We start from the raw sequence: 17,667 nt of genomic DNA, 5'->3' as shown, positions 1-17,667 counted from the left end.
CGAACCAGCGACCGTAGCAGCAGTGCGGTTCCGGACTGAAGCACCTAGAACCTCTCGGCCACTACGGCCGGCGTCTACATTTCCAGAAGGATTTTGAAACTGTGCCTCACAAGTGGATTGTAGTCAAATTGCATGCTTACAGAAGATCGTATCAGTTATATGACTGGATTCGTGACTTCCTGTCAGAGGAGTCACAATTCATAGTAACTGACGGAAAGTCATCGAGTAAAACAAGAGCGATTTCTGGCGTTCGCCAGGGTAGCTGGTTGGTTGGTTGGTTGGTTTGTGGGGTTGAAGGGACCAGACTACAAAGGCCATCGGTCCCTTTTTCCACGACCATGTAACACCCACAAGGAACAAAAACAAGCAACGGTGATGACAAGGGACGACACAGAACAAGAAAGGCATACACAAAGATCAGGAAAGATGAATTGAAAACACACAGAGTGTTACAGTGGTTGACCGACCATGGAAACAAAAAAAGGGAAAGCTAACCACCAAGAGACACACTAAAAACCCCAATCTAAAACCGTAGGCCAAAGACCAGACTCAACACAAAAACGAGACAAGCTCTCAGTCTACTGACTGGTTTGATGCGGCCCGCCACGAATTCCTTTCCTGTGCTAACCTCTTCATCTCAGAGTAGCACTTGCAACCTACGTCCTCAATTATTTGCTTGACGTATTCCAATCTCTGTCTTCCTCTACAGTTTTTGCCCTCTACAGCTCCCTCTAGTACCATGGAAGTCATTCCCTCATGTCTTAGCAGATGTCCTATCATCCTGTCCCTTCTCCTTATCAGTGTTTTCCACATATTTCTTTCCTCTCCGATTCTGCGTAGAACCTCCTCATTCCTTACCTTATCAGTCCACCTAATTTTCAACATTCGTCTATAGCACCACATCTCAAATGCTTCGATTCTCTTCTGTTCCGGTTTTCCCACAGACCATGTTTCACTACCATGCAATGCTGTACTCCAGACGTACATCAGAAATTTCTTCCTCAAATTAAGGCCAGTATTTGATATTAGTAGACTTCTCTTGGCCAGAAATTCCTTTTTTGCCATAGCGAGTCTGCTTTTGATGTCCTCCTTGCTCCGTCCGTCATTGGTTATTTTACTGCCTAGGTAGCAGAATTCCTTAACTTCATTGACTTCGTGACCATCAATCCTGATGTTAAGTTTCTCGCTGTTCTCATTTCTAGTACTTCTCATTACCTTCGTCTTTCTCCGATTTACTCTCAAACCATACTGTGTACTCATTATACTGTTCATTCCGTTCAGCAGATCATTTAATTCTTCTTCACTTTCACTCAGGATAGCAATGTCATCAGAGAATCGTATCATTGATATCCTTTCACCTTGTATTTTAATTCCACTCCTGAACCTTTCTTTTATTTCCTCGATGTACAGATTGAAGAGTAGGGGCGAAAGGCTACAGCCTTGTCTTACACCCTTCTTAATACGAGCACTTCGTTCTTGATCGTCCACTCTTATTATTCCCTCTTGGTTGTTGTACATATTGTATATGACCCGTCTCTCCCTATAGCTTACCCCTACTTTTTTCAGAATCTCGAACAGCTTGCACCATTTTATATTGTCGAACGCTTTTTCCAGGTGAACAAATCCTATGAAAGTGTCTTGATTTTTCTTTAGCCTTGCATCCATTATTAGCCGTAACGTCAGAATTGCCTCTCTCGTCCCTTTACTTTTCCTAACGCCAAACTGATCGTCACCTAGCGCATTCTCAATTTTCTTTTCCATTCTTCTGTATATTATTCTTGTAAGCAGCTTCGATGCATGAGCTGTTAAGCTGATTGTGCGATAATTCTCGCACTTGTTAGCTCTTGCCGTCTTCGGAATTGTGTGGATGATGCTTTTCTGAAAGTCAGATGGTATATCGCCAGACTCATATATTCTACACACCAACGTGAATAGTCGTTTTGTTGCCCCTACCTCGAATAAAACTCAAAACCTAGCCTACCGCGGCAGCGTCACCCGTTGAAAGAGCAAGGAGCATATCAGGCAGCGCAAACAGCTGTCTGAGCGCAGTGAAAAGCGGACAGTCCAACAAGTTGTGGACCACTGTCAATGCTGATCCGCAGCGACATAGAAGCGGGGTCGCGCGGTGCAATAAATGACCGTGCGTCAGCCAGGTGTGGTCAATGCGTAGCCGGCGGAGTACAACGGAGTCCTTGCGAGAGGCCCGCAAGGCGGAGCGCAACACACCGGTAGTCTCCTTTCCTTGACGATCCGAAGTTGGTTGGGTGACGACAGGGTGCGCCGTGCGCCATTCATCACTCCACGTACCAAGTACCTTCTGCCAGGGTAGCGTTATAGGCCCTCTATTGTTCCTCATCTATATAAACTATTTAGGAAGCAATCCGAGCAGCCGTGTTAGGTTGTTGCAGATTTGGAATTTGGAAATTTGTGGTAAGTTCCTATGGGACCAAACTGCTGAGGTCATCGGTCCCTAAGCTTACACACTACTTAATCTAACTTACGCTAAGGACGACACACACACCCATGCCCGAGGGGGGACTCGAACCTCCGACGGGGGGAACCGCGCGGACCGCGACAAGACGCCTACGACCGCGCGGCTATCCCGCGCGGCTTTGTTGCAGATGACACTGTCGTTTATCATCTAGTAAAGTCATCAAAAGATCGAAACAAATTGCAAAGCGATTTAGAAACGACATTTGGTGATAAAATTGCCTATTGATCAAAAATAATGAAATGTGTGACGTCATCAACATGAGTGCCAAAAGGAATCCGTTAAACTTCGGTTACAGGATAAATCAGTCAAATATCAAGGCCAAAAATTCAACTAAGTACCTAGGAATTACGATTATGAACAACTTAACTTGGAAAGAATACACAGAAAATGTTGTGGGGAACGCGAACCAAAGACTGCGCTTTATTGGCAGAACACAGATGATGCAACAGATCTATTAAAGAGACAGCCTACACTAGGCTTGTCCGTCCTCTTTTGGAGTACTGCTGCGCAGTGTGGAGTCCTTACGAGATAGAATTAACGGTGTACACCGAGAAAGTTCAAAGAAGAGTAGCACGTTTTGTATTATCGATAAATACGGGAGAGAGTATCACTAACATGATACAGGATTTGTGGTGGACATAATTGAAACAAAGGTGGTTTTCGTTGCGGCGGAATCTTCTCACGAAATTTCGATCACCAGCTTTCTTCTCTGAATGCGAAAATATTTTGCTGACGTAGACGTACTTAGGGAGAAACGATCATCATAATAAAATAAGGGAAATCAGAGCTCGCACGGAAAGATACATGTGTCCGTTTTTTTCGCTCGCTGTTCGTGATTTAAATAACAGAATTAATGTGAAGGTCGCTCGATGAACCCTCTACCAGGCTCTTAAGGGTGATCAATGCAGATGTAGATGAAGTGACTATTGCATGTAGTTCCCTTCGCAGTTTTCGCTCAAAAACCAGTTGAGATGGACTTGAGTTTACTGACAGCAGTAATTCTTGTCGAGTTTTAAACTGGTTGCCGTTGACAGCGTACCCTTGTCTGCTTTCCCCGTCCACTACGATCTTTTTACCACCATTGTTCAAACGCCGTGCTACTTGGTTACGAATGGTGCACCACTCCTTGTAGACTTGTTGAACAGTCAGTGCTGGTTCACCAACAGTTTGGACAGACTTCATTCACAGTATGATCTTGAGCAGAACCAGGCACGATGGCTCCTATATGACATTCTGTCATGTTTCCTCGTCGACTCATGTCTATCGTTGATTCCATACAAGCGATTAGCTCATACCCACTATTCCACTGCCATGACTTGACAGTGGAGAGTCACGTAACCGTTTCGTAGCAGTTCTAGGACATCTATAGAACCCGAGAGCGACCAGTGTGCTCTTCTAACGCTGCCCGGAGAGATTTTTTTTTCCTGCTAATTCCTTTATTGCTACGACAACAGTATTAACAAACCGATTTTAGCAGCCATGCTGGACTCTAATTTCAAACTGTCTTAGCCACGCTATTTGTTGATTAGAGCTGTTTTACGCATTTCGATTATACAAAACTTTCAAAGGCTAAATGGAATATTTATGCATACTATTTATATCTATACATATAATAAAATTGTAACTAACCGATGTCTGTACATACGAGATATTTAAGAAAACTTAGAAGGAGGGCTCTTTATAACAGCAATAGAAGCCAAAACAATAACTTTTAGAATTTTTGTTTGTTTCTTTGTCTGTCTGTCTGTCCATATGTTTGTACACGCATCACGCACAAACTGCTGCACGAAACTGGATACGGTTTTCACAGTTATCGGAGGTGTGGCTTAAAATCTCGTACATGTTTCAACTTTATACGCAGCCTAGAAGCCGAGTTATCTACAAACACAGAGTGTTTTCTTTAACTGGGAAAATATGAATCCGTACGAGACACAGAGAAACTGCCTTAGGAAGCTTAAGGTGCTTTTCTGTGAAAACAATTTTGCCATAATCAAATTTTTGGTCATGCGTGAGCTGTGCATGAAAATGAGTAAAGTTAGCGATTTTCATTTTTATTTTTTATGTGGATCGCCTGAGTTTCGTGTAGGTATCATTTCATTATATTGGGAGAAAAAATCTGGACAGCAGAAGTTTTATAAAACTAAACTAAATAAACAGGGATACAAATTATATAATCTGTAAAAATTAGTACTTTGGAACTTCAAATTTAAATACTCTGCATATACTACACATATGGGTAAGTAGTAGCAGACAAGTGCAAATTAATACCTGATAGTGCGTGTGGTCTTAAGTGAAATCGGCTACAAGTAGGCGGTAGGGAGTGTCCTTTCTGCCAACTAGAGTGTAGCTGTTAACCTTGTGTGGCAGTGAGCCCCTACTGAAATTTCGCAGACACGTACAGATGGATAGAGCGTCTGCCATGTAAGTAGGAGATCCCGGGTTCGAGTCCCGGTCGGGGCACACATTTTCAACATGTCCCCAATGAAGTTCATCAACGCCTGTTTGCAGCTAGGGTGTCCATTTCATTATCATTTCATTTCTAGCAAAAGCTGCAAGGTCATCCACGGTAACTGTTCTTTCTGGAACAGATATAGTTAAAAAATATGGCTTCCCGGCAATTGACCTTCTTGTGCGAACGCACACGCTATGCCCGAACTCGTACGGGACTTGGTAGATTAATCTGCCACGAGTAATGAGTATGATGGGCAAACATCTATTAGGCGCACTACGAATGTAGTGGTGTGGACATGTTGGGAATGTGGATCTCACGGGGAGCGTGCAAGGGATAACTCCATGCAGACGCACTATCCTCTGTGCCCGCGGTGGCTCAGATGGATAGAGCGTCTGCCACGTAAGTAGGAGATCCCGGGTTCGAGTCCCGGTCGGGGCACACATTTTCAACATGTCCCCAATGAAGTTCATCAACGCCTGTTTGCAGCTAGGGTGTCCATTTAAATATCATTTCAATTATATAAAAATTTAAAAAATTAAATAAGAGTTAAACTGACTTCTCCTTGTGAGACGAGTACCTCTAGACATATATTCACGAGGGAGGACTACTATACAGTTTTGATCAAAAAGTAACGGGAATTTTTTAATTTCACGGACTTTATTCATCAGATTTTCAAATTTGTTACCGTGTGGAAAACATGTTCCTGGTGTACGTTTCCTTTTTCCGCAAACGTTTGTTAACACTACTGACTTTAAATACGCGGGATTATCAATTAATTCAGTGCACAACACTCAGTATTTGCGATTATTAGTGTCATTTAGACCCGATACATTGACGGTAGCAGTTTTTATACGTTTTATTAGGTTATTTTTCACGTGTACCTAAACGTTTGTTTACATTATAAATACGAGGGTTAATCAGTTTAAGTTGGTGTACAATACACAGCCGGCCAGAGTGGCCGAGCGGTTCTAGGCGCTCCAGTCTGGAACCGCGTGACCGCTACGGCCGCAAGTTCGAATCCTGCCTCAGACATGGATGTGTGTGACGTCCTTAGGTTAGTTAGGTTTAAGTAGTTCTAAGTTCTAGGGGACTAATGACCTCAGCTGTTAAGTCACATAGTGCTCAGAGCCATTTTGTGCAATACTCAGTATTCACGTCATTTAGACTCGATACATTGAAGGTAGCAGTTTTATACGTATTATTAGGAATAGTGATACTCTGATAGTGAATTCTAACCTCACTTCTATACGTTTGATTAGCGCAACCTGCGATCGTTAACACTTAAAGCAAACGTAAAATACGTGGTAAATTAGTATTACACTACAATATCTGAGTAAATCAGTGTTACAATACTACTTCTGAGCCCTTCTTACATACGGTTTAGTTAGCAGAAAGCTAAAACTCGCCTTAACTCGGCTTAAATTGCTTAGCTTGTTGTGGGCTTCAGTGATCGTGTACTGTAAGCCCATCGGTTAATATAAAGTAGAGTTCATATTTATGCTTTACATTCTGGACTCTTATTGTTAGCTAAAGTGTCAGTGTACAATACTCAGTAGTACGTTTATCAGTGTCATTTAGACTCGGTATATTTAAGGTAGCGGTTTTTATAGTTTTATTAGGTCTCTTTTGCGTGTACGTAAACGCTTGTTTAAATGGCAAATACAAGGGATAATCAGTAGGTGTAGCTTACCGTAGGTCACTGATTTTATTCGTTAATAATATTCACTAGACAGCCCCTAGCAGTTAACTGTAGGTCACTGTCTTATTCTTTAGTATTCACTAAACAGCCCTTAGCTGGAAACTAAGCACCAGATCTAGCTTCTACCATAAATTTTTATTTTCATTATTGAGTGTCCTTTCTGCCAACTAGAGTGTAGCTGTTAACCTTGTGTGGCAATAGGTTTTCTTAAGATTTTTACAGTAAATCAGTTATTAGCTAGATGGATAGGGACTGTGTCTGTTGTCTGAGGATGCAGGAGTTCGCCACAGTCCAAACGTAGCTGGAAGCTTTGTTGGACACAGTCAACAGACTCTAGAGTGCCACCTTGAGGTGCGGTGGGGATGGGGTGCCTGGGGCAGCCGCTGCTGTACTAGATGTGCAGGGGGGGGGGGGGGGGGGATGTCACAGCTGCTTGTCGTTAAGCCAACCTCAGGTGTGACTGAGCCGGCCAGCCCACTCTCACCTCAGTGTGGGTGGCAGAATGTGTCAAGGTCTCGAGCCTCAAGGCGAAGGCTGCATGGGGGACGCAGGCTCCTGCCAAATTCCATGCACTTTGCTAATAGATTCGTGTGCTATCTGATGCTGGGGGGGGGGCTGAGCCGGATCAGACTGTACCTTCTGGCAGGATAGTGGTTGCTCCTTCAGCACGGACCGGACAGGCACGTGGGGGTAGGGGTTTGTTAGTTATTGGGAGCTCCAATGATAGGCGGGTCATGAAGCCCCTCAGGAACATAGCGGCTAAGGCGGGGAAGAAGTCCAACGTTCACTCGGTGTGCTTGCCGGGGGCCTTGTCCAGGATGTGGAAGAGGCTCTTCCGGCGGCTATCGAGCGTGCGGGGTGCAGCCAGCTGCAGATTGTTGCACATGTCGGCACCAACGATGCCTGTCGTCGGAGTTCCGAGGAAATCCTTGGGTCCTTTCGACGGTTGGCTAAATTGGTGCAGGCGGCCTCCATCTCTCGATGAGTGGAAGCCAAGCTGACGATCTGCAACATCGTACCTAGGGTTTACTGGGGACCTCTGGTTTAAGTCGAGTGGAGAATCTAAACCAGAGGCTACGTTGACTCTGTGATGAAAATGGTTGTAAATTCCTCGACCTACGCTATGGAGTGGAAAGTTTTAGGACGCCCCCCGATAGATCAGGGGTGCTCTACACACAGGAAGCACCTACATTGGTAGCACAGTACATGGGAGTTTTTTAGATTAGGTATCTCCCTACGCGAAACAAACCGTTGGCCCGAAAAATTACCAGTCCATGTCACTGATGTGGGTGTGCCAACTCTAAAAATTGTTAGTTCGCCTAAACAGTTCATTCCAAAGGATTTAAATATGCTTAACCTCGTTGTTGTTGTGGTCTTCAGTCCTGAGACTGGTTTGATGCAGCTCTCCATGCTACTCTATCCTGTGCAAGCTTCTTCATCTCCCAGTACCTACTGCAACCTACATCTTTCTGAATCTGCTTAGTGTATTCATCTCCTGGTCTCCCTCTACGATTTTTACCCTCCACGCTGCCTTCCAATACTAAATTGGTGATCCCTTGATGCCTCAGAACATATCCTACCAACCGATCCCTTCTTCTGGTCAAGTTGTGCCACAAACTTCTCTTCTCCCCAATCCTATTCAATACTTCCTCATTAGTTATGTGATCTACCCATCTAATCTTCAGCATTCTTCTGTAGCACCACATTTCGAAAGCTTCTATTGTCTTCTTGTCCAAACTATTTATCGTCCACGTTTCACTTCCATACATGGCTACACTCCATACAAATACTTTCAGAAATGACTTCCTGACACTTAAATCGATGCTCGATGTTAACAAATTTCTCTTCTTCAGAAACGCTTTCCTTGCCATTGCCAGTCTACATTTTATATCCTCTCTACTTCGACCATCATCGGTTATTTTGCTCCCCAGATAGCAAAACTCCTTTACTACTTTAAGTGTCTCATTTCCTAATCTTAATTCCCTCAGCATCACCCGACTTAATTCGACTACATTCCATTATCCTCGTTTTGCTTTTGTTGATGTTCATCTTATATCCTCCCTTCAAGACACCATCCATTCCGTTCAACTGCTCTTCCAAGTCCCTTGCTCAATGTCAGTAAATTGTCGAAGAATCTGTAGCAAGATCCCCGAGTTACTCTCCGAAATAAAAAGTAGCAATGCCAATATTGTATTAGGTACCGAAAGCTGGTTGAAAGCAGACATAAAAAGCAGTGAAATTTTGAACTCTGATTGAACATTGTTTAGGAAGGATAGGACTGATGCTATGGGAGGTGGTGTGTTCATTGCGGTTAAAAGCTGTTTAAACGCAGTTGAGATCGATACTGGGTCGGACTGTGAAATAGTTTGGATTTAGCTTTCAATAAGACAAGGATTGACAATTGTATTAGGATGTTTTTATAGACCACCAGTATCCGCAACAAACGTCGCACAACGTTTCAGAGAAAGTCTTGAGTACATAGGAAATAAATATCCAAATTATCCATTATTTTCAGGTGGAGACTTTAATCTGGCATCCATTGACAGGGAAAATTACACGTTTGAGCAACTGGTTAGAAAACCAACCCGAGATGGAAACATATTAGATATCTTGGCGACAAAACAGACCTGATCTTTTGGAGGAAGTTAATCTAGAAGAACGTATTAGCGACCATAATGTCGTTGTAGCTTCTATGTCAGTGGAAGTTGAAAAAAAAAAAAAACAAAGAAACAGCGTAGAGTTTTCTTGTTTGGGAAAGCAAAAACAAGTGTCATTAATGAATATCTTCAAAGTCAGCTCCAAGCATTCACCCCAGGATACAGAGATAATCAGCATCTTTGGTCGGAATTTAAAGGTATTGTCCACCATGTGCTAGAGATGTATGTGGCTAGCAAAAATGTAGGGGAGGGAAAGGATCCACCATGGTACAACAAACTTATTAGGAAGTTGCTGAGACAACAGAGAATTTTCGCACAGTCGTTTTAGACGCAGTCACTGCCCCGCTGACAAACTGAAATTATGCGAAATGAAAGCAGCTGTCAGAAGGACAATGAGGGATTCTTTTGATGAATTTGAAAGCAATACTTTACCTCCAGATTCTAAAAATAAACAAAAAATTTTGATCATACGTAAAATCTATGAACGCTACAAATAATTCAATACATTCTCTCGCTGAAAGTACGGGTAATACAACTGATGATGATAAAAAGAAGGCCAAAATTCTAGCTTTCAAAAACTCGTCTACGATAGAGGACTGCAGCACCATTTCCCCTTTAAATTATCGAACAAACGCAAGAATGGCTGACATAGTGTTTAGCATATCTGGGATTGTAAAACGTTAAGATCCTTAGACGCCAGTAAGGCATCTGGCCCAGACGGTATCCCCGTAAGATTATACGTTGACTGTGCTACAAATATAGCGCCATTCCTACCCATCATCTATCAGAGATCATTGGAACAGCGGAAAGTTCCACGGGACTTGAAGAAGGCCCAGGTCATAGCAATCTATAAAAAGGGTAGAAAATCGGATGCACATAATTATTGGACAATTTCACTGACATCGATTTGTTGCTATAGTCATGGAACATATTTTGTGTTCAGACATAATGACCTTTCTAGACTCTGAGAAGCTCATCTGCGCAAACCAGCACGGTTTTAGGAAACAGCGGTCATGCGTGACACAGCTGGCCCTCTTTGTGCATGATATACAACAGGCTCTAGATACCGCCTCCCAGGCTGATGCCATATTTCTCGGCTTTCGAAAGGCGTTCGACTCAGTTCCGCACTGTAGCTTCCACCAAAAAGTGCGCGCATACGGTCGACTCGCTGACATGTGCGGTTGGATAGGAAGTGTTCTAACAGACAGGGAGCAGTATGTCGTCCTGAACGTGGTGACTTCAACAGAAACAAGCGTAACTTCAGGTGAGCCCCCAGGGCAGCGTAATAGGTCCGCTGCTTTTTACACGACTTGCATAAACGATCTAGTTGATGGTATTGACAGCGACATTACACTGTTTGCTGATGAGATTAATGTGTGTCCAATAGCCAATTAAGACGGATGATACCTGGTGGATAGTAGCAACAGTGTTGAAATCCAGTATCCTGCATCCCGCAAAGACAATAAAACTGTAACTTCTGTATGCCCTATCTGAAGATACGCCTGAAAAGGCCCGAAAATTAGTATTTGGGAATAAAGAAATAGTTAGAAAGTGACTGGCTCCTGTTTTCTATACTTTTATTCAGTACACAGTCAGTTCTAAAACAGTGGTTCCATACCGATGGGGAATGATGGCGCATCCTAAGGGGAGGGGTGCGGCGCATCGTCGTGGGGGGAGTCACAGGCAGCTCAGAAGAAACTAGAAACATGCTGTCACGAGCCCTTTGAAACATTATAGTTTCGTGCTGTTCTGCATGTGATAATCCTCTTTTACTAAAGTGTGGATTACAGAGCATTGTCAAACAAAGTTTTTCGAAAGAAGCAAAAAAAAAACATAGAGTAGAGGGGGGGGGGGATGAATTGTTCTGGTGTAGTAAAACGGGGCACCAGATAGAAAAATTTCGGAACCACGGTTCTAAAATATTCATAATGGATCAGCTTAATCTAGTGCCAGGGATATTTGCTTCGTGGGTGGACTGGAAAAGTTCTCACTCGTGAGGCCAACTGAATTAACGAAAACATCTGATCCAAGGTCTGGAAAACAGAAAACAGCTGGGATAGGGGAGTACTGAGCCCGTACTCCTCCATATCGCATCCGAATGACTCCATTTGACGTCCACATGACTCAATCTGGCATCCAAATGACACCATTTGACATTCTAATGACACCATATGACATGCGAATGACACCATATGATATCAAAATGATAGCAATTGATATATGAACGACACCATTTTCCATCCGAATAACAACATTTGACAAGGGATCATATGACGGCCAGTTGGCATCGTATGGTCCTCTGGGCCTGATCGCGGAATTACTTTATTTATACAGTTAGAGATGGCGTTTCCTACAACGTACCTCAAGTGCATATGATCCACCAGTTGGAGAAAGCAAGAGTAGTGCATAATTTTTCAGCATGATGCTGCAACGCCACAGCGATTTTCTCAGTGTTTGAAGAGGTCGAGGTACACATATTTCCTTGAAAAGTAGATAAACTGTATCAACTCCTGTCCATCACACTAGGTAGGAATCATTTACTATTTCCTTTTGTAGTGTGTCTCACGGACTGTGAGCTCCGATTTTATTGCCTGAATTTTGTTATCAGTCTAATGAATGTAAATGAAACTGTCCTGTCTATCACTGTTGCTATGTTGCTAAAGAAGAAGCGAATCATCGCATACGTGTTCTCAGGATCACACACTGGCGGCTCTGCGCCGTAAACAAGTATTTACGAGATGTATTCACTATAAGTAATAGCATCACTCTTTTAGCTTCAGAGTAATAGTTGACTCAAATAGGAAGACATCTCTCAAGACATACACCATAAGCCGCAGGAACACTAGGCCACCGCCACACATGCAAGGAAACAGGGAATCCTGCAGTCCTCGCGGAGATTGTGGACGTCGAGTTATGTTATCGATATTTCTCGAGATGAGGACGACGGTTGTTCCGGGAACTGATCTACATTTCAGAGCACTCTGTATTTCCATAGCGGCCTATAGTCAACACAGAGAACGCGAATCGCATTCTACACATCTGAACCGCTTCTGTCTGCCGCCTCTCTAGTTTCCCAGACATTCTGCATGCTCGATCAGAAGCCGACCGATGTTTCCTTCCGCACACATTACACCAAGACAGAATTAATTAGATGCAAATGAGCTTAAAACTGCTCTTTCCACTCAACATGAGAGGTGCAATATTTCCCAAAAATTATAAGTTCCATAAAAACAAACAGGATTAACTGAAAATTCTTTATGCAGCTTTGAGTCAACACAAAGAAAAACATTTATTCAGTAGTTATGTGCATACTCCCTTAAGTACAGTTATCGCTGAGAGTTTCAACTGCAAGTTGACGTATTGCCCACTTCAGGAAACTGGCACGTAAATCGTTTTATGTTCGCTTCCCAGAAATAAAGGAGCCGGAATGGCTTTCCGAAGAGGCAGTTAACTCAAGCGGTTGCGTCGCTACCACCGCAAATGGCCTATCTTGCAGAGACCCATTCGGAACAGGACTTCGCTCTGCTCTATCTCGACAACAATATCCTAAGTCCCTTCTGTCTTGTTCTCATACTAAAAATGTTCCAAATAAAACAAAGCGGCTGAAAACCCTCGAATCGTATTAAACCCAAATGGTACAATGGTATTCTTGTAGCTGTTTGCGTCTCTAGACATGACTGCAAAAATTAGATCTTTATGTTGTTTATTCAAGCGTATGAATGCTCAACGACGAAAAAAGAAGTATTAGAGTTGAAAAATCACCATGTTACATGTAGGATACTGGTCATCGTCGTTTGCTTAACAGCCACTACACTAAAGTATGGGGTTCCCCATGACATTTCAATGAATGTTTCCCATGCCACTCCAATGGCAGAACATAGTTCTCATCGACCACATCCGCCTTGCTTGGTTACTTAGCTCCACTACGGGGCATACTGCTCAGTCTAACCTGGTCTAATGATTCACAACGGCATCACCATAAATAGACATGTATAGATCGTTGTCACTGAAACAAAATGAAATTAGCACTAACGATTTTACTTGTTCTCAGTCGACGGATAGATGATCGGTATGTAACAATGACAACACTCACTGCGCAGTGTAAAGTGCTGACAGTGCACAGAGCCTGGTGGACTAAAGCTAGAAAAGACCAATAAGGCAACATCGGTCTGTTGCAGCATTCTTGAACATATCCTCAGTTAGAAAATAATAAATTTCCTGGAGTCGGAAAATCATCTGTCCACAAATCAGCACAAATTCAGGCTTACAGAGGCTCTAATATGTATACCACAAAGGTCAGTACCGACCCTGCCTAAACTCATAATAACTACACTACTGGCCATTAAAATTGCTACAGCAAGAAGAAATGCGGATGATAAACGGGTATTCATTGGACAAATATATTATACTAGACCTGACATGTGATTGCATTTTCACCCAATTTTGGTGCATAGATCCTGATAAATCGGTACCCAGAACAACAACCTCTGGCCGTAATAACGGCCTTGATACGCCTGGGCACTGAGTCAAACAGAGCTTGGATGACGTGTACAGGTATATCTCCCCATGCAATTTCAACATACCACAGTTCATCAAGAGTAGTGAATGGCGTATTGTGGCGAGCCAGTTGCTCGGCCACCATTGACCAGACATTTTCAATTGGTAAGAGATCTGGAGAATATGCTGGCCAGGGCAGCAGTCGAACATTTTCTGTATCCAGAAACACCCGTACAGGACCTGCAACATGGGGTCGTGCATTATCCTGCTGTAACGTAGGGTTTCGCAGGGATCGTATAAGGGGTAGAGCCACGGGTCGTAACACATCTGAAATGTAACGTCCAGTGTCCAAAGTGCAGTCACTGCGAACAAGAGGTGACCGAGAGGTGTAACCAATGGCACCCCATACCATCACGCCGGGTGATATGCCAGTATGGTGATGACAAATACATGCTTCTAATGTGAGTTCACCGCGATGTGGCCAAACACGGATGCGACCATCATGATACTGTAAACAGAACCTGGATTCATCCGAAAAAACGACGTTTTGCCATTCGTGCACCCAGGTTCGTCGTTGAGTACACCATCGCAGGCGCTCCTGTCTGTGATGCAGCGTCAAGGGTAACCGCAGCCATGGTCTCCGAGCTGATAGTCCAGGCTGCTGCAAACGTCATCGAACTGTTCGTGCACATTGTTGTTGTCTTGCAAACCTCCACATCTGTTGACTCGGGGATCGAGACGTGGCTGCACGATCCGTTACAGCCATGCGGATAAGATGCCTGTCACCTCGACTGCTAGTGATACGACGCCGTTGGGATCCAGCATGGCGTTCCGTACTACCCTCCTGAACCCACCGATTCCATATTATGCTAACAGTCATTGGATCTCGACCAACACGAGCAGCAATGTCGCGATACGATAAACCGAAATCGCGATAGGCTACAATCCGACCTTTATCAAAGTCGGAAACGTGATGGTACGCATTTCTCCTCCTTACACGAGGCATCACAACAACGTTTCACCAGGCAACGCCGGTCAGCTGCTGTTTATGTATGAGAAATCGGTTGAAAACGTTCCTCACGTCAGCACGTTGTAGGTGTCGCCATCGGCGCCAACCTTGTGTGAATGTTCTGAAAAGCTAATCATTTGCATATCACAGCATCTTCTTCCCGTCGGTTAAATTTCGCATCTGTAGCACGTCATCTTCGTGGTGTAGCAATTTTAAGGGCCAGTAGTGTATGAACACATCTTACACCATTAGGCATAAACACATATTCTCGATAGGAAGAAGCACTGGGAACGTACGAGCGTACGGAATAGGTTCCAAGGTACGAGAGTGGCTCGAACACTTTTTCAGTACTATATCCCAGTACATTGTCCTCGACGGCGAGTGTTCATTAGGGATAAGGGTATCTCAAGAGTGTCCCAGGGAAGTGTGATAGTGGCGCTATTATTCTCTGTGTACATACATGGCCTGATCCCCAAAGGGCGAGCAGCTGTCTCCGGCTGTTTGCTGATGACTCTGTGGTCAATGGGAAGGTACTATCATTGAGTAGCTATATGAGGATACAACATGACTTAGACAAAATTTCTAGTTGGTGCGATGAATGACAGCTAGCTCTAAGTGTAACTTAGTGCATGTAAGCAGTGAAAATAATCGCAGAATGTTCGTAGTGTGCTGGTTGGCTCAGTCAGGTCAATTAAATATCTAGGTTTAACGTTGCAGAGATATATGAAATGGAATGAGCATGTAACGCTTGTAGTGGGGTAAACGATTGGTCCACTTCTTTTTATTGAGAGAATTTTAGGGAAGTGTGATTCATCTGTAAAGGAGACAGCATAAAGAAGACTAGAGTGATCCGTTCATGAGTATCGCCGGGTCGGATTGAAGGAAGACATCGAAGCAATTCAGAGTGGGGGGGGGGGGGAGGGGGGTGCTAGATCTTTTGCCGGTAGGTTCAGTCAACATGCGAGTGTTACGGAGAGGCTGCCCGACGGTTCTTTACCCGGAACCCTATTGAGATAATAAAGAGAATCGGCATTTGAAGCTGGCTGCAGAACGATTCTACTGCCGTCAAATACATCTCGCGTAAGGACGACAAAGATAAGATACGAGAAATCAGGTTTCATACGGAGGCATATAGGCAGTCGTTTTCCCTCGCTCTTTATGCGAAACGAAATGCCTAGTGGTGGTACAGGGTACCCTTCGCCACGCACCATACGGTGGCTTGTGGACTATGTATGTAGATGTAAATGTAGATGTAGACTATTGCTCCCCAGAGTCCAACGTGTCTCCGCTACTTATTCCCTCTCTGATATTACCAAACAGATGGAGTCAGTTTGCATCCTAATACACTGTACAGGAAACACACCAAAAGACTGTTGATTAAAACTTAGGGTAAGTGGATGAGGTGAATGGGAAATGCTTATATTTAATGAAAAGAGCATTGTTATGAGTGATCTCGAAATGTACGTACGAGTAGCTAACGATCTTCAGGAAAATTGTTTACACATGCATAGTGCATTAAATACTAGTTGAATCCAGCCACATTTCGATCGTAGTAAGAAATTAGTCACGCATATTTCCCAACACTATTCCTCAATCAAAAAAGTAAATAAATGAATAATGATCGTAACTATAAGGATACATGGGAAAATACTTGTTTTACCTTATTAATTCTCAGAAAATTAGTCAATAGACGTAAAACTTGTTTACACGCTTCCAGGCAATATGCACATCTGTTTTTGTAATTTTATGCACTAAAATAAACATTAAATTATCGATATAGAAAAGGTGTGGTCCCTTGGGACCCAGCGAATGATTAATACACTGGATTCTATATGGGAAAAACAAGGTTCAATTCAAAATCTGGTCATCAAGATTAGGTTTTATAGCGGTTTTCCTAAATCGTAACAGACAAATGTCAGAATGCTGTCTTTGAGAACGAGAGGGCTGCTTTCTTTCTTGATCCTTATCCACTTGTAGCTTGAGCTCTATTTATACTGACTTCGTCTTCGATGGGAGGTTAGGCCCTAGTCCTCCTTGCTTTACTCTCTACTTTGAATAGGCAAATGTGTCACAGATAATGAAGAGCACTACCCAATATCCATATCATAAGGAATAGACGAACTTAACGGTTCCACAATAGTTGCAAGAGTATGTTGTGTCTAAACAAGACAGTCTAGACACAGGGTGAGGTTACCGATAGGCACGCGTACACACACGCCGGCTGGCGTGAGTTCTGGAACAGGATACTTAATTAATGCTATAAGAAAAGAATGCAGCTCCTTGAATACTTAACTTTAATCCATCCTTTTGGTATACATCGTTTATGGTGAATACAAGTAAGACTCTCTCCAGATATGGTTAACTGCGCCTTGCTAGGTCGTAGCTATGGACTTAGCTGAAGGCTATTCTAACTGTCTCTCGGCAAATGAGAGGAAGGCTTCGTACGTCTAGTCGCTAGCAATGTCGTCCGTACAACTGGGGCGAGTGCTAGTCCGTCTTTCTAGACCTGCCATGTGGTGGCGCTAGGTCTGCAAGTACTGATGGCGGCGACACGCGGGTCCGACATGTACTAATGGACCGCGGCCGATTTAAGCTACCACCTAGCAAGTGTGGTGTCTGGCGGTGACACCACAGAGTACATATCACATAATAGAAAGTAATCAGTCATTAAAGCGAGACGCTTTGTCAGTCATGTTTGCCATTCCACCCTGGAATATAAAACAGACAAAAATACACGGAAATTATCCACATCCGTGGAGAAAAAGTTATGTACAAAGAGATTTTTAGCCCCTATAAAACTACTGCATGTTTACTGAACTGCAGCCTGGTGGCAGCTTCGATGAATCGAAGGACGGTGTA

General features: G+C 43.5%; 1 protein-coding gene and 1 non-coding gene across 2 annotated transcripts in view; one reads left to right on the top strand and one right to left on the bottom strand.

The window, feature by feature from the left end:
* The window catches only part of LOC126158330 (probable inactive tRNA-specific adenosine deaminase-like protein 3), a 526,880-nt gene that overhangs the window by 234,445 nt on the left and 274,768 nt on the right, over positions 1 to 17,667 (bottom strand). The gene's annotated exons all lie outside the window — the stretch shown is intronic.
* On the top strand, positions 5,310 to 5,384 carry Trnat-cgu (transfer RNA threonine (anticodon CGU)). Its single transcript has one exon. It is a non-coding gene; the product is annotated as a tRNA-Thr (tRNA).

This window comes from Schistocerca cancellata, chromosome 2 (assembly GCF_023864275.1).
Source record: "Schistocerca cancellata isolate TAMUIC-IGC-003103 chromosome 2, iqSchCanc2.1, whole genome shotgun sequence".
Taxonomy (NCBI): Eukaryota; Metazoa; Arthropoda; class Insecta; order Orthoptera; family Acrididae; genus Schistocerca; species Schistocerca cancellata.
Note: the sequence above shows the minus strand (reverse complement) of the source record. Positions and strands in the feature narration are given on the sequence as shown.